The sequence below is a fragment of the Ambystoma mexicanum genome, chromosome 3p (assembly GCF_040938575.1).
Source record: "Ambystoma mexicanum isolate Mex_15411 chromosome 3p, UKY_AmexF1_1, whole genome shotgun sequence".
Lineage (NCBI taxonomy): Eukaryota > Metazoa > Chordata > Amphibia > Caudata > Ambystomatidae > Ambystoma > Ambystoma mexicanum.
The window spans coordinates 564866982-564889913 of NC_090925.1; the positions used below are offsets into that span (position 1 = coordinate 564866982).

Below are 22932 nucleotides of genomic sequence, written 5' to 3' on the forward strand. Positions count from 1 at the left end.
CTGATTCACTTTAACAATTGTGGAGGTAAGAAAGAACTACAAGCTAGAATAATCATAAAAGAAGTTAAGCCAAAAATTAGGCCAAAAGCCAAGTCTGGGCAGCTTCAGGTGCTGAGGCTGTGCGCGAGCAGCGAACAGCAAACAGCACCTTAGGAAGCAGCTTGAGACGCGCTCGCTGAAGCGCGTTCACCCAGTTGATGTAGGCAGGCTCCAAAAAAAAGGGGCAGGCACAAGGACACAGCACAATTGTTACCAGCAAAGCAAATCCCAGATGTCTCAAGCAGCGGTCTTCACCAGAAAACAGCACCTTAGGAAGGCTCTCCTTCAATAATAATAATGTTGTGATATTTACCAGAGGATATATCTTTTATCCTCTGGTCTTCTCTTGACTTTTACTAAAGGATATTTCTCTTTTACTTTGGTATTCTTCTGACTTTTGCCGAAGGATATCTCCCTCTCCCCTTGGTCTTCTCTTCTCATTATGTGGGTCCCAGACGCCTTTCTCAGGTTTGTAGTGCCTCGTAATCAGGCCTAGTTCACTATGCTGTCAGGCATTTGCTTGCATGTACAATTCTCTCAACATATGGGTCCCAGACAACTCTCTTCTGCTTTCTTTGGGGTTCTCTCACCTAGTGTGTTGGTTTCTTCTGTACTCCCTCCCAACCACATCCTCTAGGGGTTTGCAGCTCTGCGTACCTTCCAACTTGGTCAACTAGGTTTCCGGTCCTCTGCAACAGCAGCAAGCTTCTCTAGCTTCCCCTTGGCTCTTGCAGTCTGCTCTTTGCACTCTGCCATGCTGGTTTCTCCCTGCATGTCGGGTCCCACCTGGACCACTAGGTTAGCTTACTTCTGGCACCGGGTTTCCCAACATTCAGGTGACTTTAAGCTCTCCTTCACCTTTTTCGGACGCCCACTTCCTTCTCCAGACGTCCGGGTCTGCAGCATGTCCTTTCTACGCGGCTTCGCTACCCAGCTCAATTCTCCTCTGGGGCAGGACTGACCCTGAGGGAAAGTCCTTAGTCAGTTTTTATGGCAAGTCGGCTCTTGAATCTCAGATAGCTAGTACACTTGTCTTGATTCCATGTAGGGCTCTTCATTGCCCTGCTCTTAATTGTGTCAATACTTGTGGTGCCATCTACTCCCATACTTTCCTCACTCTTGCTCGGCACAGTATTATCTATCTGATAGTTACTTCATGCAATTTTCTGGCTGCCTCTAGGCCCGTTGAGCCCCTTTCCTCCACCCCAGCCCTCGTCTTTCTCCCCCTCTCCCCTACCTGCCTCCCAGTCGACCTCTGTATGTCGATTGGCCCTTGGACCCAGTGTTTGCAGTACCTGTGTGGTGCACTAGGAAGAAGAACAGTCGGAGCTGCATTTTTGATCCAGGTAGCCTCCCGATTTGGTAATTAATAGTATTGTGCGTGCACCACTCCTGCGAAGCATTTAGTTTGAACAAAGTGTATGTTTACTTTTTTTGCAATTTTCGGCCCCCTCGAAGCCTGCAGAGTCCCCTTCCTCCACCCACAGCCAGACAGCCACCTGAAACGGTATTTATTAATTAGTGTTCTCTGCTCCTGGAAAGCACTTCCTTTGGCAAATTGTGGCCTTTTTGGAATTTTTCGATCGTCTTGGGGCCTGCTGAGCCCCTTCCCCGCATCCCCAGCCCTCTTCTTTCTCTCCCTCTCCCATGCCCTCCTCCCTGCCTGCCCTTGCATCGTGATTGGCCCTTTGTGCCCATATTACACAACTCAATAGGGCAGCCCACTGCCCATTGCAGCCCCTGTGGCTAAGGGCTCCAAGACAAAGGACAGCTCATGAAGAGGCACTTCCAAATTGTGTCAGCAGTGGAGGTGGGAAGTGAGCAGCCATCACCCATCAGCAACTAACCAGGTACGTGGGGTGCAGCTGAGGGGGGGGTGACAGCAATCACTGCACCCCATTTAAAATTACCCACCTCTCTACTTAGCTATCTTTTCAACTTTTGTATCTTATAACATATTTCCATGTTAGACTCACATTTAAACCATTATGCCAGCTAGCCAGGTTATAACCACCCCTCAAATTCTCCTACATATTCTTACCCCCAGGCACTTTGTCTTCTTCCCCCATCAGCTCTCGCCCAGAAGACTGACACGGCTTTCGCTTACAGAGCAGGCACAACGATACATCTGTGCCTCTTTCCATTACTAGGGTTGTTGTGGAACTCTGATTTTTCCAGCATAGTGGCCTCTATTTAACACTGTGGACTCTAGTTACCATCCACAGACTAGGTGGGCGTGCTGCCCCCGCTTTCCTTGAGTATTCACTGCAACTGAATTTTATCAACACCCCATGGGATTGGTTCCCTCCAGGCACCCTCACAAGCCAATGACAAGGGCACTGGTCACCATTTGATGACTGACAGCTACAATCAATTTAATCTGTCCCTGCAAGTCCATCACTTAAAGATAAAGAAGTCATTTGGGTTTTTGGAGGGTTTATTCCTCATTATTATCAAGTTTTGTCCTGATGAAGGCCCGGTTTAACTAAAGAGGAGACCAAGTTTCGTGTGGGCCGAAACGCACCGCGGCAACACTATTCTCTGCAATTTCCTCCCTTGCTAATAAAATACCCTGTGAGGTGATAGGTATTCAACCACCAAACAAGTGAGGGACTCCAAGCGAAAAAATACACACGTTCGTGCTTGGGAGAAACAATTATATATATAAAGCAACTAGGAGGCCGAAGTATAGGATCTTGTTTAGGTGAACAGACAAGACTAGACCATAAATACCACCGGTGGTCAAAAAAAACAACAAATTCATCGATACAGACCACATCACAGAATCAGGGATGAAAAAATTCAATTCACATCCTGAATTTAATAGAAAATTTTATTTTATTTAATAAAGAATCTCATAAGAATTGTAAAAACTCCTAATGTTTCTTGTAACATTGAAGTAATAAAATGCAATCCATGAAAGAAATTAGTTCATGAATGTCCAAAAAATTGCTCAGAACAATATGCAACACAACCAGACCCAAACAATTCACCAATCATTCCATTCTTACTAAAACTCTTACACATCTAAAATTCTTACCTCAAATGCAATGGTGAAACACACGAATACATTAACACAAATGGACTAGTTACACAAGGTATTGTAGCATCATGTTCAAATTCCAGTCAGTATCAAGCACTAGATAACTAGAAAGAATATCCTGGAATTAGAAACGTTCAAGAGTCATATCAATTGACAAATTAGGCCACGCCAAGAGTGGACCGCTTAAAAAACCGACATGTTTCTTTCCATATTCATAGTTCTATTAATTATGTGGAAACTCATCAGGGTGACAGAAGTCATCAATGATCGATGGTGCTGGGGTATTGCAAACTTCCATAAACCAGTCTTGTCCCGTCACCTAAACAAGAAAAGAACAGACATTACTGACTTCTAATGAAATTAATTAATGGGTTCAGTATAAATCTGTGAAACGCTCTATTAATGGGCGTAAATACAAGGTCACATGACTTAGTGAAAGAACACATGACCTGTTCAACGAACACCTACAGGTCGTCACAAGCAACAAATGAGGACCAACGGGGTAAGAAAACTAAATGCATTAGGTTCTAACCCACTGTGCAGTGCAAGAGAATGGGTACAATCGGAGGAACTGAAAAGTAGAAACTCTGAGGACAATTGTGTGAGACTAATTCTACCATCACAGAGATTACTCTAAACACAGAATAGGCAAAAATGTTATGAATAACCAACATTTACCACTTCAAGATGGCTCAAAAATGGTAATATCATAGCAAGGTAATCTACTATGTTAATTGTTAGTTAATAACTTTAAGACTGAGGTAAAGAGTGACACTTACTCTGCCGTTGGCCAAAACACGGCATGTACATCAATAATTGGATTGGACAAATAAAACCGGGCACAATGTGACCAAGCGGCAATCCTGCGAAAATACGCCCTAGGGAAAATGAAACAAGTAGAAGAATATAACAGGTATCTGATCAGTTGGTGAATGTGTGGGCTTTAATATTCGCAGATAAGTGGGAATATAGCACAATTGGGTGACAAAAGCATAAAATGAGCGCTAAATGGACTTACTAGGGTGCGTCAGTGCCAGCTGAAATTAAATTAACAGATGAGCTGAAGCATGCGCCATCAGGTTACTGGAGCCACGTTCGCAAGTGCAGAGAGTCACAATAAATGTGTCTCAACAAAAGCCATTCGAAGAGTCTGGCAAAAAACAATAAATGCAAACGTCATAACCAAATAGTTCTACCTATCAGTGTTATCAGTGTGCATGCTGTTGTGGTACATGGTGTCACAGACCCCAGTGAAAACCCGTGCCGTATAGTAAAATAATGTTATGAACGGCACTTGATAAGAGAAAGGGAAAAAACTTCATGCTTCTGACAAGCAAAGGCTGCATAATTAAGTTTAATGCCAGAACGACATCATGAAACAAACAGGTCCTGTGAAAACATGTACATCAGACTCAGACAGGAACAAACCCGAACTGTCCGTGTCTCCAAATCTAATCAGGTAACTCAGTGACGGGAGAAACAACAAACGAAAAAGCGGGGCTCCAGGGAGCAGCACCATAAATCAGCGGTGGGTGCACTCGTATGCAGCCGGTATGTCTTTGCCCGTAAATAATGAGAATATGTGCTTACCAAAGGCAGGGGCCTCCATCTGATGTCCGGAATGGAAAAAGAGCACAGCCTCTCCGAGAGAAAAAGACAGGGACACAAAGTGAAATTGACGGCTCAATATATACTGAAGAGCGTCACGTAGCTAATCACGTGTGAATACACGTATCTAGGGAAATAAGTGCGGCCATATTGCAAGGGTGCTAACCATTCTCATAATTAAAGCCCTCACTGAAATAAGCACAACACACAAGAAAAACCGCATGTAGGACAAAATGCGGACAATTGTAAAGAATAATAAGAACAAATAACAGATAAAAAGAATTAGTAACAGCCAAAACGAATTGCATTTTACAATCCGGATGTTGTCCAGAAAAGAACGATTTAGAAAACGTAGTCCAATTGTTCATTGAGGCCGATTAAATGGCTCTTAGTAAGAAACACCAACCTCATCTCCTCCTTTATCAAAATGCTTCTGCTTGTATTACTCCCCTTGGCAGTGTGTACCTTTTTTAAAACTGTCCATTTCAGATATTTGCAGTCATGATTATTTATCAGAAAATGACCAACCATAGGAGCTGTGATGTTTTTATTCCTGATGCAGCTCTTATGTTCGGTAATGCGGATCTTTATTTTGCGTTCTGTTTGCCCAATGTACAATTTTGGGCAAGGGCACCAGATGGCATATATAACCCCGCTCGTATTGCAGTTGGTAAAGGTACGTTGTTGCCAGGGTTTTGTCAAACCTATATCCACTGTTGTCGTCCGTTTAGTAGAAGAGCAGCATTTGCAGCTACCACATGGAGCATGGCCACTCGGTCTTGTTAAGCCCCATTGTTCAGTGATGGTAAGCTGGGATGTAGAGTGGTCGCTAATGTCATTCCTGGTGACAAGTCCTTTAAGGTTGCGTCCGCGTTTGAATGCACATCTAGGTGCCGAAACCGGATTGCTGCTTTTGGATAACAGATGCCAGTTTTTCTTAATAATACTGACAATTTTATGTGACAGCGGATTATAAGTACTAACAAAAACTAGGCCATCCGGGTCGGGTGTGGAAGATTTTCGCTTGTACTCAGAAGAGCTTGTCGATTTACAATTTGCCGAGGATACCCTCTTTGTATAAGATTATTACTCAAAATCCCGGCTTCTTACTGAAAGGTATTGATGTTGGTGCTGTTACGCTTCAACCTAAGAAATTGGGCAAATGGAAGATTGTCACGGAGAGTTTTAGGATGAAAACTGTCGTACCTCAATAAAGAATTCCTGTCTGTGGGTTTATGAAACGGTTGTACTACTAGCGTATTGTTGGTATTGTTGACAAGAATAGTGAGGTCTAGAAAATCGTTTCTATATTTATCGTAATGAATCATAAATTGTAAAAATGGATTAATGCCATTGAGCCAGTCAAAAAATGCCAGTAGTTGTTGCTCATCTCCGTGCCAAATCATGAGCACGTCATCAATATACCTTTTCCATAGGGTCTGGTGCTGGCGAAAGATGTTGCTTTCGCTATAAATGCTCTGTAGTTCAACTGAGTTAACATAGAGGTTGGCCAGAGTCGGTGCCACCGCTGAGCCCATGGCTGTTCCATGGATCTGTTGAAAAAATCATTATTGAATTTGAAGTAATTCTCTGTGAGAACTAATGAAGTGCACCAAAGGATGAACGAATTGGGCGTGATGCCAGGTGTGCGTTTATCCAACAAAAGCTCTTCAATCATATCTAAAGTAGAGGATTGCGGGATTTTGGTATACAGTGAAACAATATCCAAAGTGACCAAAATATCTTCGCTGCTCTTAAAAGGAAAATGTTCGATGAGATTGAGGACACTAGTTGAATCTTGTACAAATGATTGCATCTCTGGCACATAACCCTTTAGGAAAGAATCTGCAAATTTTGCTAAGGGTTCAAGTAGTGAATTAGTACCTGAAACTATCGGTCTTCCCGGGGGGTTGACCAAGGTCTTATGTACTTTAGGTAAAATGTAAAATTCAGGAACTCTAGGATCGCTCTTGACTAAATATGCTGCCTCTTTGTTGGTAATCCATTTTCTGTCTCTTGCTTTCTCTACTTTAGTTGCAATCATGGCTTTCAAACGAGCCGTGGGATCCTCATTCAAAGGCTTATAGAAGCTGGTATCTGACAGCTATCTAGCACATTCGGAGATATAATCCGCACGGTCAAGTAAAACGGTGGCACCACCTTTATCGGCACTGCGAATAACAACTGATTTGTTGTTTTTTAGTCCGTTAATGGCTGAACCCTGTGCATTTGAACAATTCTGAAACGTGCGTGTCATCGCTGCAGCATCCAGTTTGTCTAGTTCAGAAAGAACTCTTTGTTCGAACACCACTGACTCAGGGCTATGGCTGGAGCTCGGAGGGCAAAATGTGGAGGGGTTGTGTAACCCACTGTTGACCTGCTCTATGTCAAATGGATTGTCCTTGAAGTATTGTTTCAGATGTATTTTTCTGAAAAGATTCTGTACTTCGAGGCGTGTATTAAACCGATCATAGGTGGCAGTGGGTACAAACCCAAACCCTTTTTCCAACACAGTAATCTCTACTTCAGTAGGTGTGTATTTGGAGAGATTTATTAGTAGGCTGTGTTGCTCCTTGTCACCCTGGGTTCGTAATCCCATGTTGACATGTCCTGGTCTAAAAAACCAGTCCAGGGACCACGTCCACGCTGGGTGGAACGAAAGTTTTGAGCTCTCCGTCTGTTGTTGCCATTACCCCTATTCCTGCCTGAGCCACGTCTCTGAAATCTGTAATTAGGATCCTGTTGGAAGCCATTGTCATCAGAGCTGTGTGAGCTATATGAAGTGTTGGCAAAACGTACATTTTTCTTAGCTGTTCTTTGGGCTCCGTCATATTGTTGATTGGGGATATACCCCTCTAGTGTGTAACGGAAAGCCTTTTCGTGTTTAAAGTCAGCTATGTATTTTTTTTAATCTTCTAATCCTGTCCCTCACTGTAGATTCCTTGAAATCGTTCATTTCTTTGATAATTTGTTCCAATCTTATAGTAAAAGCTTCTAGCGGGACTAGCTTCTTAATTTCGTCTTCAAGTTTTGCTAATTCTGCAGTTTGTTTTTCCATCATTTCTTTCGCTGTGTCTATTATTAAAATCAGCCAATCGCGCCCACATTTGTTGGCAATATAACTCCATCTGACAATGAACTCCTTGTTATCAAGAAAAAGTCTGGGTTCATTATTTACAACGAGTCCCTGGGGTAGAACTCCCATTTCTAAGGTACTCTAACATAATGGTACCGTGGAGTTCTGTGCGTATCAAGCGTTTTTTCATTTGGAACAGCTCATCCTAGTTACTGATGTTAGTTAAAGGGGAACTTTCCCCTTCGGTGGAAAATAGGGAGAACTTGGCTAATAATTCCAAGACATACTTGTCATCGTAACTGTGTGTTTTGTCTGCCGCCATGGCTGAAAAATGAGCACTCCAAACCCAGTAGGCGGGAACAAACTAATATATGGTGCCTTATACTGGAAAAAAGGTAAATCCAAAACACAGTTCTACCAAAAAACAATTTCACCGAAGACCACTCTTGCAACTGAACATCTAGATAGGTATTCAACACCTGTTTATCATCAAGAAACCAACTGTTTACATATGTGTTGTTTTTTCTTCGTTGTCTAATGTAATGTATAGAACAATTTTGTATGTTTCATCCAAACCCAAAGCACATTGTGATATGTTTTATGTGAATTATGTACCTTTTAATCAAAAAGAGAAAAGGGAAGCCTCAAGATGAGTCAACAATAATAAAACGTTTTAGGTTCTAAATTTACAAAAGAATATGGTTTGTCTGATTATAAGTTGATATAAGTAATAACTTCAAGGTGGACACTTGATCCTGACTATTGAAAGTCGTCAAAAAATACAGGAGTAGGAGGTAGTTTGTCGTTCTTTTTCTTTTTCTGTTCTTCCCACATCATCCACAGCCAGCTTTCTCCTCACATCTATAAGGTTACCCATCTTGTAACTAGTCTCATCTATATAGAATTATGAAGTTTAGCCAGCGTTACATCTAGATAGAATTGTGAAGTTTAGCATGTACCAGATTTAGATAGCGATGCCATCAAACAACCATACCGAAAAAAATGTGTACCCTCTGCATACACATCTCAAACTCTAACTAAACACAACCATACTTCTAGATTTCCAACAAACCTCACACATTTCTCTACCCTGTAACAACAAAACATATCACACATAGCCTCGCAGAAAAGCACACCCAAGCTCAGTGAACGGTGTAAACTGAACGGAGGCTGACAACACATCACAGCTCTCTTGCCTTTCTCCCGCTCAGTCCTACTAACCTTCCTACCCTCTTCCTTTTCAGATCCGCCAGAGCGCCAGGGGACCACTCTGGTGGGGATAGTGTGTGGAATAAGTACTCTTTAACATTATCATGGTCTACCATTTTGTGAAACCCAGGCCTTTTCTCCAACATACTGCTAGCCCACAGAGGAAAAAGAGGTAGGTAAGGACCCTGCACAGGATGGGCAGGAAGGGACAAGAATCTGTTAACCGAATCCGCTAACCTAAACATCGCCAACCCCAGGGCGGGGAACACACCCACATCAGCCAGGTACACATACCACTAGAGTAATACAGAGGAAAACTGCCACTGCAACATGCCTGCCAACTAGGCAGCCAAACAACAATTCCAATCACAGGTTAATCCTAGATGTTGAGCGCAGAAAAGCAAAGACAAAGAGGTAAGAAAAACACACTAACCCAATTCTAAAACCTCAACTTTCCACCTACACTTCTCATACAGAAACTCATACAACCACTTCTCTGCACAGCAATCTGCACGTACTTCACCACATTGCAACAACAGACTAACACATAACGCGCACAATAGCACATGGGAATTTGCAACGACCCAAGAACCGCACTTAAGCTCAGCGAATGGTGCAAACCGGACTGAAGCTGCCAACAGGACATCACACCTCTCACTTTCCTATTGCCATGACACAACCAACCCCCCCACAACCCCTTTTTTCACACTCCTTTTCAGATCTGCCAGAGTGCCTGGGAACCACTCCGGTGGCGGCGCTGTGCGGTACAAATATAGTAGCCCTGTCTAACAGAAGAAAGAGGAGACAGGATGGGGACTGCTCGGGCCCCATCTGTGTTGTGTGATGGACATTGTAGGGCAGAATGGTGATTGCCATACCACGTTCCCTTCATAGTCTTCCCTTCTCCTGCAAAGGGGACCCATCCCATCGTATCCTCCCACTCAGTACCAACCCCATGGCGACTATCGGGTAGCGCCATCAACTCCCTGGTCACATTGGGAAGGGTCCCCCTCCAGGCGAGAAGTGATGACAACAAGGGATTCCTCACATAACACGCTCACTAAGATCATCCAACCAGCGGCTCTCTATACTACGGTTTGGGTGAAAGTGTTTTCGGATGAAGTTTCCAGCAAGTAGCAGCTGCTCTCTGGAATGCTCTACACTTAGATCTCTGTTTGATGTAGTTATTTAAAACAAGTAGGCTTTAACTTTGTATCTAAAAAAGAATGTCTGTCAGTCAGATCACTGTAATGGTATCTTTGCATTGGGTAGAATGTACTCTTCTTGCTTATTACCAGTAAGTGGTCTTTCCAATGCATGTACATACTCCTAGGGAATCACTTTCTAATCACTCCTTAGGTACTGTGATGAATCTGATGTCATCATTCCTCTCCCAGGGATAGCCTCTCCCCATGTGGCCAGGGGACAACAGTCACTACCTGGTCCTCACTCTTGGTGTGGCTATTTGAGGGAGGACCTCATGGGGGTAGCAACCCTCATGGGTGAGGATAGGCATCATCAGACGAGACATAGTATCCACCTTTCCCATTTAGGGATACCCACCCCCTCCCCATTCCTCATGCCTTGATGGCATACTGTGATAATCCCCTTAAAGCCAGCTGAAAAGATCCTGAAGTATTCTGTAGCAAACAGATTGACAAAGACTGAGATGAGACAGAGGACTGCCCAAATGAAAATTAGTAGACTAAACCCAAAGGAGCAGTTTAGTGTTTGGGGGAAGCGGATTGGCTTGGTTGGTTAGGGACAGCGAGATATTTTCCAAACCCTGTATTATTTAATTAAAGTTAATACCAATCACAATGTCCTTTATGTCCACATCTCAGTCTGGTTCATCACAGTACCTGGAAATAGATGTAGCGCTATACAAATTCTATCAGTCTCATTTCAAAAACAGGTTAATATGGGGCTCATGATAGTACATAGCTCTGGGGGGTAATCCACGTGGACCCATATATCCAAGAGGAGCCAACATGTAATCCTCTCCCCCAATCGGTATCCAACTAAGATAGTTATGAGGTAGCGTTCTGATAATAATGAGGGTCTATTATGCAAGAGGAGGGAATAATGCTTCAAGCAGCAATTCAAACTGGGGTCCTTTGTGAAAGCAGCAACACAGCTTCGTGTTTAGCAGAGCAGTCTTCTGAAATCGTTTATGGAGCGTGGGGGGCAAAGTGCAATCAACATTCCCAGCAGCCACGAAATGTTCATAATAGAGCCAGATAACCATCTGATCATAATGAATGACAATGGCCCGCCATCTTATTTCAAAATGCTGATGTTAAGTGTAAGTCTCAACTCGTCGATTGGGCAATCGCAAGGTCAGAGGGTCCTAGAGCACGTGGGATTGGAGGCAGGAAGCAGAGCCATCCCTGCAGCCTCTCCCAGTTATGGACCACATTGCGGCCTGGACACCCTACCCCCACCTCTTAGCTAAGAGTTGCCGGGACAGATCTACAATGCCCCCCTTCCCACAAGTAGTGCAGGATGGGTACAGCTATCATTTCATACTGTGGGTTAAAACGTATCCCCAGCTAGTCCATTAATCACATTCTGGAGAGTAAAGGGCAGACCACTTCTTTTTTTTTGTTTAACCCCATCCCTCTCTGGCAGGTGTACACACTGCAGTCCACCCCAGAAACTACGAGCCAGGAATGTTGCTGGGTGTCGTGCTCTATCCCCTAGTGCTGGGTGTCGTGCTCTATCCCCTAGTGCGTGCGGTGAGTGCTAGCTCAAAATGTATGCCACAGAGCAGTCCTGCACCATCCACTATTTTAGGAAGGTGCCTTGCAGATCAATGAAGGGTCATCTATCACTCAGGAAGAGTCTAAGCCCCAGCATCACCCGCTGATGGCCCAACTGTCGTCTGTTGCATTCTTCACAGGAAAGTCTCCAGTAACCACCACAGGATAGGCCCAGCCGAGCTCAGTCACCTCGTGGCTGTCATATTCATGTGATGTGCATTTCGTATGCGGCCTACTTTGTTGTCATGATGTGGCAAAAGACAACTAGGGACTTGGAATAACCAATCAATAAGACCATTGCAGAGGTTCGCATTGCTTGGGCCAGTGGTGTAATTGGATTCTATAGTAGGGTCACAAGCACAACTTGTGTGTTCCTATACGGGAGATCCAAAATTATTCCCATTGAGTGTGGCATGAATGGTACAGTTGAACTTACATGGGAGAATCAACAAATTCACTGGTGAAAAGGGACTCGAGAGAAGAGCATTATCTGCTACAGACCCTCAAGTATAGATATACACCAGTTCACTGGATGTAGAACACGATTATGGATACAGGTTCCTTTGACAGACGGAAAAAAGAGGCGCATCTCACATTGAAGGTCCGATCTACTGGCTCATGTGTCTGAGGCAAGGTATAGATTACTCATGAGAAAGTTACAGTTGGTGTGCTAGCGTGTAGGGGACAGACAGATACATTGGTGTTGGGAAAGGAAGCAGATTAGGGAACAGGGTGTACAATTTTGCTTTGGCCTCTTAGGACATTCAAACTTCCAATGATCATCCTATTTACAATAGTTGCCTGCAGTAACGAATCGTTGCTGCACTAAAATCAGCAAAAATCACCCTTATGAGTATATTCATGTTGCAACAATGACAGTGAACACTGGATTTCAGTATGAATCTCTTCTATAAGTCAATCTGATTGTTCTTCGCTCATGTTTAGTAAGTCTTTTTTACCAAATGTCAAAAATGCCCTGGAGTCGATAGGGTATTCACAGTGACCGAATTGACCCCATGTGCAGTGGTTCCTTGCAAATGCCTTAAGGGGCTTGGAGATGCGGCTTTGAAGGGCCATAGTGTGCTTTGCTTATAGAAGAGGAAGTGTCCTATGGTGTTGACTTGGAGGCTGCAGGCACTTCCCCAGCATTTTGGAAGTAAACTGGGAGGCTCTGTTGCGTTTGCTTTTGAGGTATAATATGCAGTGGCAAATGGGGAGGTGTAAATAGCATGCTTGTGTAAAAAAGGACTGTTGGGGTGGGGCGTTTTATAGAACAGGTACCCGTTTCCGCTCTTTTTTTCCCTCTAGGATTACTTTGTGACAAAGTAAGGGTTACATGGGAGTGGATTATAGGGTTTACTCTTACACTTCTGTTTTAAACTTTGGACGCTAGAATTCTTGTAGTGCCCCGTGCTTTTACATATTTCGTATAGCATTCGTACGTGTAGCACTTAACATGCTTTGGGCTACTTGTTTTTTTTTTTTTTAGGTCCAAGTACTCTTAATTAATACTTAAAACAAATGTATGTACCATCAATTGGTTATCGTTTAGACCTACTATTCTGTGAAAAGGGAGCTCTAATTTCTGTAGGAACTTACAGGTTTTTCCATCATAATGTGCCACATAATGTTTGCTGGTGTGCCCTTTGGTGGAATCAGCACTTCAATAAACTATTCTGACTTAAATGGCCTCCAACACTAAGTAGACGTGTCGACGGCAGCTCCAGTGTCCAGGACCAGCATACGGTAGCTCCACCACCCCAGAGTGGAATTAAACGCCTGGGAAGGAGCGCAGACACCCCAGGAGAGTGTCATCGAGGTTAGGAGACTGGTCGAAGGTCGGAGGGGTCAGGCTCCGCCAGGCAGAAGGTGGCAAAGGAACTGGGGCCATGAGAGTCAGCGGCACCAGGCAGGGGAGCACACGACCTGGACCAGCGGCCGGGAGTATTGGCATGATAAGGAGGACACAATTCAGCAGAACCAGCCAGATTGTAGGGGAAGCAATGAGCCGTGCACCTGCTGCGCTCCATGTCAGGAAGGGCGGCGCAGCAGATTCCTCGTGAGGCAGAGCAGAGGAGGGTGTGCGGCAGGCCCAGTAGCCACTTCAGTGCGGGCTGCAGTGAGGTGCGCACCGGGCGCCTTCTACACTTGGAAGGGCGGCGGAGCAGATTCCTGGTGAGGAGCAGCAGAGGATGGCAGGCGCTGGCTGGCCCGGCAGTCACTCGAGAGCAGGCCTCCACTGTGAGGCAGCAGAGCTGGCCTGAAGGCACAGGCAGCAGGAAGAAGGCCCCCAAAGCGGATACTTCAGCAGTGAGTCTTAGCTCCCGACCCAGGGGACTGCCGCATAGAGTCGGGCCAGGGAGAAGGGGAATGTGCACCATTTCGGAGCCCCAGGGCCGACACCCATTTGCCCCCAACACCAGGGAACGCCGTAGTGAAGGAGGAGTGAAGAACCCAGGGAACTGGGACCAGGTCCAGCCCAGGTCCCTCTAAAAGAGATCTCCCAGATGGATAAGGTCAGGGGGCAGCCCTTGGCCTCGGCAGCAACGACAGAGCCCGAAAAAGGGTGGGGGGGGGTTTACAGGGGCACCCATCCCGGCCCCGAATCATTGGAGAACGCTGTAGGAGTGCGGAAAGGAGGGCATGAAGACCCACATAAGAAGCGGGCCACGGCCAGGCCAGCGCAGCCCACACAGGTCCTTGGGGATCAGGGCAAACAGGGGGGACAGCACCCACAAGGTGGTGGGAGGGATATCGAGGCCTACAATAACTGGCAGCCCAGAGACAGGGCAGTAAACAGGGGTCCACGGTTAAGAGGGGGAGAAGGCCCCCACGTCCCTGGCCAGGAGCAAGTGTCAACGAGGCCTAAGGCTAAATCTAAAGGAAAACGCAGGGAGGAAGGGGCAGGGGGTATAAATGACTCCCAAAGCAAAGGGCAGATTTACAAAAGCGGCCCCCTCATTGGGGGACACGCCGGGCACCCTCCCCACGATGTGACCAATCCCTTGAGGCAAGAGACCTGGGAAAGAACATCACAGACTGTGCAACGTAACGCAAGGCCCCAGCAACAGGAGAGGTTTCAGCACCGATAACTAAACAAGACTTCCATGGGTAAATGCTGTCCCTCCAGGCGACCTTGGCTAAAACGTTTTAAGAACAGTTCCAGCACTGCGATCTGACCTCAACTCAGCACTGGTGGAAATGAGGCAAGATGTAGGTCAGCTAGGGGAAAGGACAGACTTACTCAGAGGAGGTCTGCAGGAGGTGGACAAAGAGGCCACAGCAAATAGCAAAGCCATAGAACGCCTAAACGTTGCAACTCAGAACCTCGAGTTACAAATGGAGGATATGGAGAACAGGTCACGGAGAATCAACATTAGAAAAAAGCTACTGCCGGAGTCGGTTCAGGATAGAGAACTAAAGGAGGAGATACAGAGGATCTTCCCAGACCTGAGGGGGTAAGTGGACCCAGGGACAGTTGAGCTGGATCAGGTTCATAGGGTGGGACGCCAAAATAAGGGCCCCATTGCTAGGCCCCGGGATGTCCTGGCTGTATTCACAAGGTATGGTCAAAAAGAAGCAGTCTTGAGGGCAGCTAGGCTACAGGAGCTGGTGCTATACAAGGGACACCAGGTCGCAATTTACCAAGACCTGGCGAATAGCACTCCAATAGAGCATCGCCAAATGGGCCCAATCATCAGGGAGCTTAACAAAAGAGGAATCCGGTACAAGTTGACATTCCCCTTCGGACTGGTGTTCGAGTGGGAAGGGGTACAAAAGCAAGCAGTCTCCCCCCAGGAGGCAGCAGACATATTACACCTGGATTTGGGACACAACCAGCTGGGAGAGTGGCCTTCCCCTCCAGAGAACAGAACGAAGCCAAGACTGTGGGAGTGGACAACAGCGGGGCAAGGTGCAGGGGGGAGACATTAAGAGGCCCGTGCCCGAAACGGGGAGATGAGCCGCAGGGAGGGGGGGCATGGGTGGGATGACGGATAGTAGAGGAGAGGATGAGCACATAGCACCAGAAGTAAAGGAGGTGGTGGACAAAAAGGTTTGATTAGGGGCACATGGGCACTGGGAGCATAAACATTTTGGAACCAGTGAGGGCGGACTATTGGAGCTCACCCTGATGTTGGGATGAGGGATGGGAGGGGTGCAGAAGCTGGAAGGCAGCAGGATCGGGGGGGAGAAGACAGAGGGAGGATCATGGGGAGATGGCAACCGCACAACAAAGGGACATAACTTGTAGAAGACAAGTGACAGGGACCACTGGAGAGGGGAGGAGACAGGGGCATGGACCGTGGGAGGGGGAATGAAGGGGAGGCAATTATAAACATGTTCTGGATACTCGTAAATTCAAATGGCTAACTCATAATGTGAGAGGGCTCAACACCCCCCCCCCCCCCCTCAAAAGAAAGAAGCTGAAGAGATTTACTAGGGAGGCAGGACTGGATAGATTAGCTCTACAGGAAACCCACCTCCTAAAAAAGGATCAAGAGTGACCTAAACGAAGAGGTTTCTCCCAGATATTCTTTGCATCAGGTCTGACGAAAACAGGGGTGAGCGCACTAGCCTTTAAGACCAGCATGTACTTCAGAGTCTGAGGTCAACATGGACAAGGGCAGGAGATATATTTTAGTAAGGGGTGAATATAAGGGACTAGCATATACCATGGGATCAGTATGCGTATCCAACACGGGTCATGAACTATTTTTGAGTGGTCTCCTAGAGGTACTGGAGGTTTTCGCAAGGGGCCATATCATTCTGATGGGGGACCTCAACATGGCGTGGCATAAGACCCGGGACAGGACGGCCCAGGGAAGACCAGGAGGGGAAGCAGGAGAGGGAGCAGTAGCTTCACGCCAACTGCAGGATATATTTGAAAATGTGGGACTAAGGGATGTCTGGAGGGCACTGAAGAGGGAAAAGGAGGGATACACATTCCTCTCTGTGGTTCACAGGTCACAATCAAGAATTGATTATATATGGCCGTCAGCAAACCGACTGGGGAGAGTGGAGGAGGTGGAGGTAGGCCTATTGGGGATGGTGGGATGCCTTCAAAGCAACTATGAGGTGGAAATTCATAGCAGCAAGGGCACAAAGGGAGAAACAGATGAAGGCACTGGAGACCCAACTGGAAAGGGAGGTGGAGGAGATGAGGAAAAGGGCGGGCGATACCCCCACAAGAAACACACTTAAGGCATTTAGGCGAGCAGTAGGGCAATTAGGAGTGCTTAGAACAAAGAAAGCGGGGAGGGGCATTGCTATTAATCAGGCAAAAATACTATGCTAAATCCAATAAGGCAGATGCGCTGTTGGCATGTTTATTAAGGGGAGCACATGGGTAGAATACAATAAAGATTGCCCACGCTAATAGCTCAGGAAAGTGTTCATTCTATTAAAGACAAGGAGGCGAGCATTAAGCTTATACTTTCTTTAATACTGCCATATCAGCATTTTAAAACTTTAACTTTAACTTTTAGTTTTTCTTACATGCTACTTGAAAAAAAAAATCAACAAGTTACAAGATTCATATCTCAACAAAACTGGGTTCCAGAAACCATGATTCCCATAATCCTGAGGCCCTTGTAGTCCTGACCTCTACCCCCACACCAATCAGTGGCCAGATCGGGGTAGAAACACTCTTCCCCCCCTAGGTCCATTCCTCTTTCTTTGCCATCAGAGTTCTAGATCCACAGAGAGTCCAGAATATGTTAAACACAATCCATAAATTCTGCTTTTGATCCACAGCTGGCGTGACTGATCGGTCCAATGGGGACAACTTGCCAGAAGATCATTGGTCCATACTTTAACTTGCTCACACAGTCTTCTGATCGTCTCCTATGAGGACAGAAAATTCACACATGAGGGCGGGAATGAACTACAAATGCTACACAATTCATCACAATTTTCATTAATTTTAGTCATCTCGGGTGGGATATAATGCTTGCCTCCTTGTCTTTAATAGAATTAAGACTTTCCTGAGCTATTAGCATGGGCAATCTTTATTCTACGACAAGACAGGAGGCTCGCATTATGCTTGTTCAAAGCTTGCTATCACTCTATTCGGTATATCAGATACTGGTTTGAAATAAAAAGTCTTAAAGGTGGATTCAGAAGACCAATCTGCTGATTTCATAATATCTTGCAAGGACACTCCTGTCGCAAACGCTCTAGAAGCCATTGCTCCCCTAGCGGAATGTGCACCAAATAATGATAAGTCTATCCCTGCCCATTGCATGACCTCCCTCACCCATCTCGCAATGGTTGCTGTCGCTACTGCATATTGAGACTTCCTATGCGCTATAAGCAACTGGGTTACGGTGTGCGGGCTAATCTGCATTGTTGCTGCTTCATAATGTTTGATACATTGAGCTACGCATAACTTCTTATTCTCTGCAAAATACGGGTAGGAAATTACTCTGGAATCGGTCTTTGTTCTTTTAGCGATAGTAAATGCCACTCCTTCTGGATAAAATATCTTTCTATCAATCTCCAATGCTTTGACTCTCCGGCATACTACTAAACACAGGAGCATAGCGAATTCGCCTGACAATTGTGAACGGGACAAGGCTTCATTTTCCGGCCAACTGAGGAATAGCTGAAAAACGTCTCTAACGTCCCATAACACTGCATACTTTGGCTCCGACGACCTTCTCAATTTTATACCTTTGAGGAGACGCAGGACTGCTGGGTGCTCTCCTACTGGATTACTTTCTACTTTGTTGTGTCCTGCTGAAATTGCGGATCCGTAGACACCTATAGTTCTGTAAGCACAACCATCCTGAAACTTTGAAGCCAAAATATTTAGGATGTTCACTAGAGATGCTGAAATGGGATTGATTCAGACTGTGTTCTGAACACCACTGCGCCCAACTGTTCCAAGCCGTGTTGTAGCACGGTGGAAGGTGCCCAGGAATCTCAGATACAATCTGCAGCGAGGTCTGAAATTCCTGGCAAGTTCCATCTTCTCCTGAAACCCTGCAGGCAATCGGCTGCAAGGAACCCACTTCTATCAGCGGGTGGACCCGGCCGGTCGGGTCGAGTAGAAGGCCCGGGATGCCCGGAAAATCCATAGAAAGTTCCATCGCTACTGGAAACCAGGCCTGTGCTCTCCAACAGGGCAGCACCATCACCACTTCTGCTTTGTCTCTGCTGACTTTCGCTAGAGCTCTTGTGATCATTGCGAATGGCGGGAAGGCATAGTGGACTGCTCCGTTCCATGGATGAAGAAAGGTGTCTGTACCCGCTGCTCCCGGGTCTATCCTCCAACTGAAGCACTTCTGTGTCTGCGCATTCAGTCTGGACGCAAATAGATCTATATCTAGGGGTCCCCCATATGTCTTGCAAGCGCTTGAAAATTAGAGGGTGTAGCCTCCAATCGCTGGAGTCTACAAGATATTGGGCTTCATTATGAGTCCGGCGGTAACAAAGGCGGTAAAACCGCCTGGTTACCGCCGGACTCATATTACCATTCCGCCTCTGTGACTCCCGGAATTACCAGGGCATTACAGCCCCGGTGTCCTGGGAGTCACGGAGGCGGAATGGTGTTAATCCCCATTCCCATTGAGTCCCATAGGACTCAATGGGAATGGGGAACTGGAAACACCGGCACCATCTCGTGATGGTGCTGGTGTTTCCATGTCCGCCTGCAGGCGGGAGGTGTTCAACCCGCCAGGTCAGACCTGGCGGGAAGATCACCTTCCGCCTGCAGGGGTCAGGATCGGGCGGTCCAGAATTAACAGTGGCGGCGGGTTTACCGCCACCGTTAATTCCGGGCCGCCCGACCCGTAATGAGGCCCATTGAGAGTTCCAGTCTGCTATACTGTTCTGACTCCCTGGAAGGTATTCTGCAGTTACTGCAACTGCAATGTTGTTCTGAAGGCCAGAAATCCTTCGCTAGTTCCGCTAAGATTCTGGATTTCGTTCCTCCTAATTTGTTGATGTAGCGGACTGCAGAGATGTTGTCCATCTTGAGCAATACGCAGCATCTTATTTTGTCTTTCGTGAATGCTTGAACTGCGAAGGAGCCTGCTAGAAGTTCGAGGCAATTTATGTGGAGACTCAATTCTTCGTCGGACCATTTCCCACCTGTCTGGATTTGCTCGCACCTGGCTCCCCAACCTGACCTGCTTGCGTCTGACTCTATGGTCAGTTCTGGAACATCTCAGAAAATCACTCGTCTGTTCCAGGCTTCCATGTACTCCAGCCACCAATGTAGCTCTGTCATGGCTTCTTGGTCTAGGTTCACTAGCTGATGATATCTCAAGCCTCCGCGTAGATGTTTGATTTTGAGCCTCTGTAATGCTCGATAATGCGACGGTCCCGCAAAAATGGCCTGAATGGAAGCTGCTAGCAGACCCACTATTCTGGCCAGATTCCGAAGCAAAAAAACTCGCTTTGCAATCACTGTCCTGAGCTCCTTCTTTATCGCTCTTACTTTGTGACCTGGAAGCTCTAGAATCGCTTTCACGGTATCTATGGTGAAGCCTAAAAATTCCAATTTCTGAACTGGTGCTAATTGGGACTTCTCTAAATTTACTTAGAATCCCAGAGATGATAGGAACTTGAAAATCCACTCCACTGCACATCTCTCGTGAGGGTCTCTTTGCTGAAACCCATCACTAGGATATCGTCCAGATAGATGATCAAATGAATACCCCTCTCCCTGATAGCTGCAGCTACTGGTTTCATTACTTTGGTGAAAGCCCAAGGGGCTGACCCCAGCCCGAACGGCAGGCATGCAAATCACCAAATCTCTCCTTCCCATCGGAACTGGAGGTACTTACTGAAAGGCTGCTGCTATCGGAATCGCTAGATAAGCGTCCTTGAGGTCTAGGCGGGCTGGCCAATCTCCTGAACGCAATAGGTCTCGGAGGAGGTGTATGCCCTCCATCTTGAAATGGTTGTATTCCAGCCAACTGTTCAAGTCTTTTAGATTTGTGACTGGACAAATCTTTTCCCCTCTGCACACTAGGAACATGTTGCTGAGAAAAACCTGACCCTCTTTGCTCTCGCGCTCTATTGTGTTCTTCTCTACTAATTTGCTTAACTCGCTGTGTAAAAGCGTTTTCTCTTCGTGCGGCATGCAAATGCGGGGGGGGCTCTCTGTCCTGCCTTGGAATGCCTATGAAATCTGGGTGAAGACCCGCTACTGCTTGTAAAACCCAAGCATCGCTTGATAAAGCTTGCCATTCTTTCAGAAAGCAGAGAGTTCTCCCTCCGATAGGAACATTTGGTGTACTGACCGCCTGTTGCGCTGGGCTGACGGAACAAACCTCTTCCTCTGGGGCCTCTTGGATGTCTTCCTCTGGCCGGGAAAAAGGTATCTTGCTGATGGCTTTCCCAATATTACACGCGTGGACCTTGAGGCCTTCTTTGATAGTTGTAGTGACCGGACGAGCGACCTCTGAATCGTCCGGTCCCAGCCAAAACACGCCCTGGAAATATCTTCCTTAAGAGCTCTGGGCTTTCTTGAGAGCTGCGTATGTACCAACAAATTGAGACATCTCCTTCGCGAAGGCCTCCGAGAAAAGAAGACCTTTGGCGCCCTCACCTGCTTCATATGTGGCTAGATCGCTGAGCTTTCTATCGATCTTTAGGAGGACACCTCTTCTCCTCTCTGAAGAGAGAGTGCAGTTGGCGTTACCCAATAGGCATACCGCCCTTTGTGCTCAGTTACCTAGGGCCTGATTGTCTACTGGGATACCAGTGTCTTTTGACTTCTCCACTGGGTCCATAATTTTAGCCAGTGGTCCTGCTAAGTCCAGGAGCTTGTCCTGACACCGTTTCCACGCACGATCAACACCTTTCCTAATGTCTTGCGTGGATTTGGTAACAAAAGTGACCATCTTTGGGTCTAGGTCTGGTGTATCCGCCAGCTTCCCAGGCAGCTCTGGCCGTGGACATTCTGATCGCATGCGGGATCAAACGTCTCTATCCAGCGGCTTCCTGATGTGTTGTGACATGTATAATGCTACTCTGGGTGAGGGCACCCACTCAGATGACTTTGGGTGTCTAATAGCCTCTAGGTCAAACATATCAATTATGTTGTCTTCCTCCTCGGGAACATTTTGAGGAATGGGTTGAGGAATATCTTCTTCTTCGCCGTCTTGGTCGGCGGGGGCGTTTCCCTCTTAATACTCCCCTGAATTGTCCACCCCTGGGGCAGGGGGTCTGTTGTGGCCATCTGCCAACTTTGCTATAAAGGTTTCTTTCAATCTACGACTGGGTTGCTCTGACTTTGGGGAACAGAGTTAACCCTACCCTTTGTGCCCGAGGGGGTCAAAGAGTCTGCGCTCTTTCAGGCTTTTTTACACCCCTTATTTTCAACCCTCTTCTGAGGGTGTCCAGCTGACATCCCTTCCCCAGGGCTGTCTGCCCGTCTTTTCCTGGCTGCCAGCTGTTCCTGCTGCTCAGCCATGCATGCTTCCAGTATTTCCAACCTTTCAGTCAAAGGTTGCACCCCCTGAGAGACCGCTTGTGAAAGTGAATCTTCCAGTACCCTCTTGAAGCTGAGGGATAAATCAGTGTCTTGCCAAGTGGGCTCTTCTTCCCACTCTTGTTCACTCCACTCTGGTGTGGTGGACTGGGAATCTCTGGGGTGCGATGAGTGAGCCATTGAATGTTGTTAGCAGAGCTAACTTCTTGGGAGTCAGCTGTAAATTAAGGCTCTGAATCAGAGTTTGCTTTAACTGCACTCTGTGCCTTTCTAGCTTGTCTGTGAACTGTTCAACGTTCTCTGCAGTTGATGCAAAATTCCAACAAAATTGTATTTTTTGGGGAAATTCCTCTCAGGCACTGACTCGCACGACTCTCCCCTCCGTTTCGCTATGCATACGTGCGAAAACGAGTGTTAGAGGAAAGCGGAGCATGCCGGGAAGGTTCTGAGGCAGGATCTGCCTCGCTGGGTCCCAATATACTCCGCATTCGGCGGCGCAAGCTGCCTCCGCTTATACGCGTGGATGCAGGCCACTGCAGGGTCCTCGAGCCTTCGTGTTTGCTGGCACGAGCGAAGTCTCCGCACACGCCAGAGGAGAACGGGTCGGCTGCCAGAGGCAAACAGCATTGCCCGCGGCTCCGCTCCGCTTCTCCCCACTGCCGCTCGTGTTACAAATGAATTACAACTACCACATGTAAACGGTAATACATACAGCCTACGGTAATAAATACAGACTCATATACTTCAACGC

At 46.6% G+C, this 22932-nt stretch overlaps 1 long non-coding RNA gene across 1 annotated transcript; it reads right to left on the reverse strand.

Moving 5' to 3' along the window:
• Window positions 1–2854: 2854 nt before the first annotated feature.
• Window positions 2855–4780, reverse strand: LOC138579568 (uncharacterized). The gene is made up of 4 exons (XR_011304077.1): window positions 4673–4780; window positions 4101–4232; window positions 3862–3960; window positions 2855–3401 (listed from the first exon to the last, which is right to left on the reverse strand). It is a non-coding gene; the product is annotated as an uncharacterized lncRNA (long non-coding RNA).
• Window positions 4781–22932: the final 18152 nt, after the last annotated feature.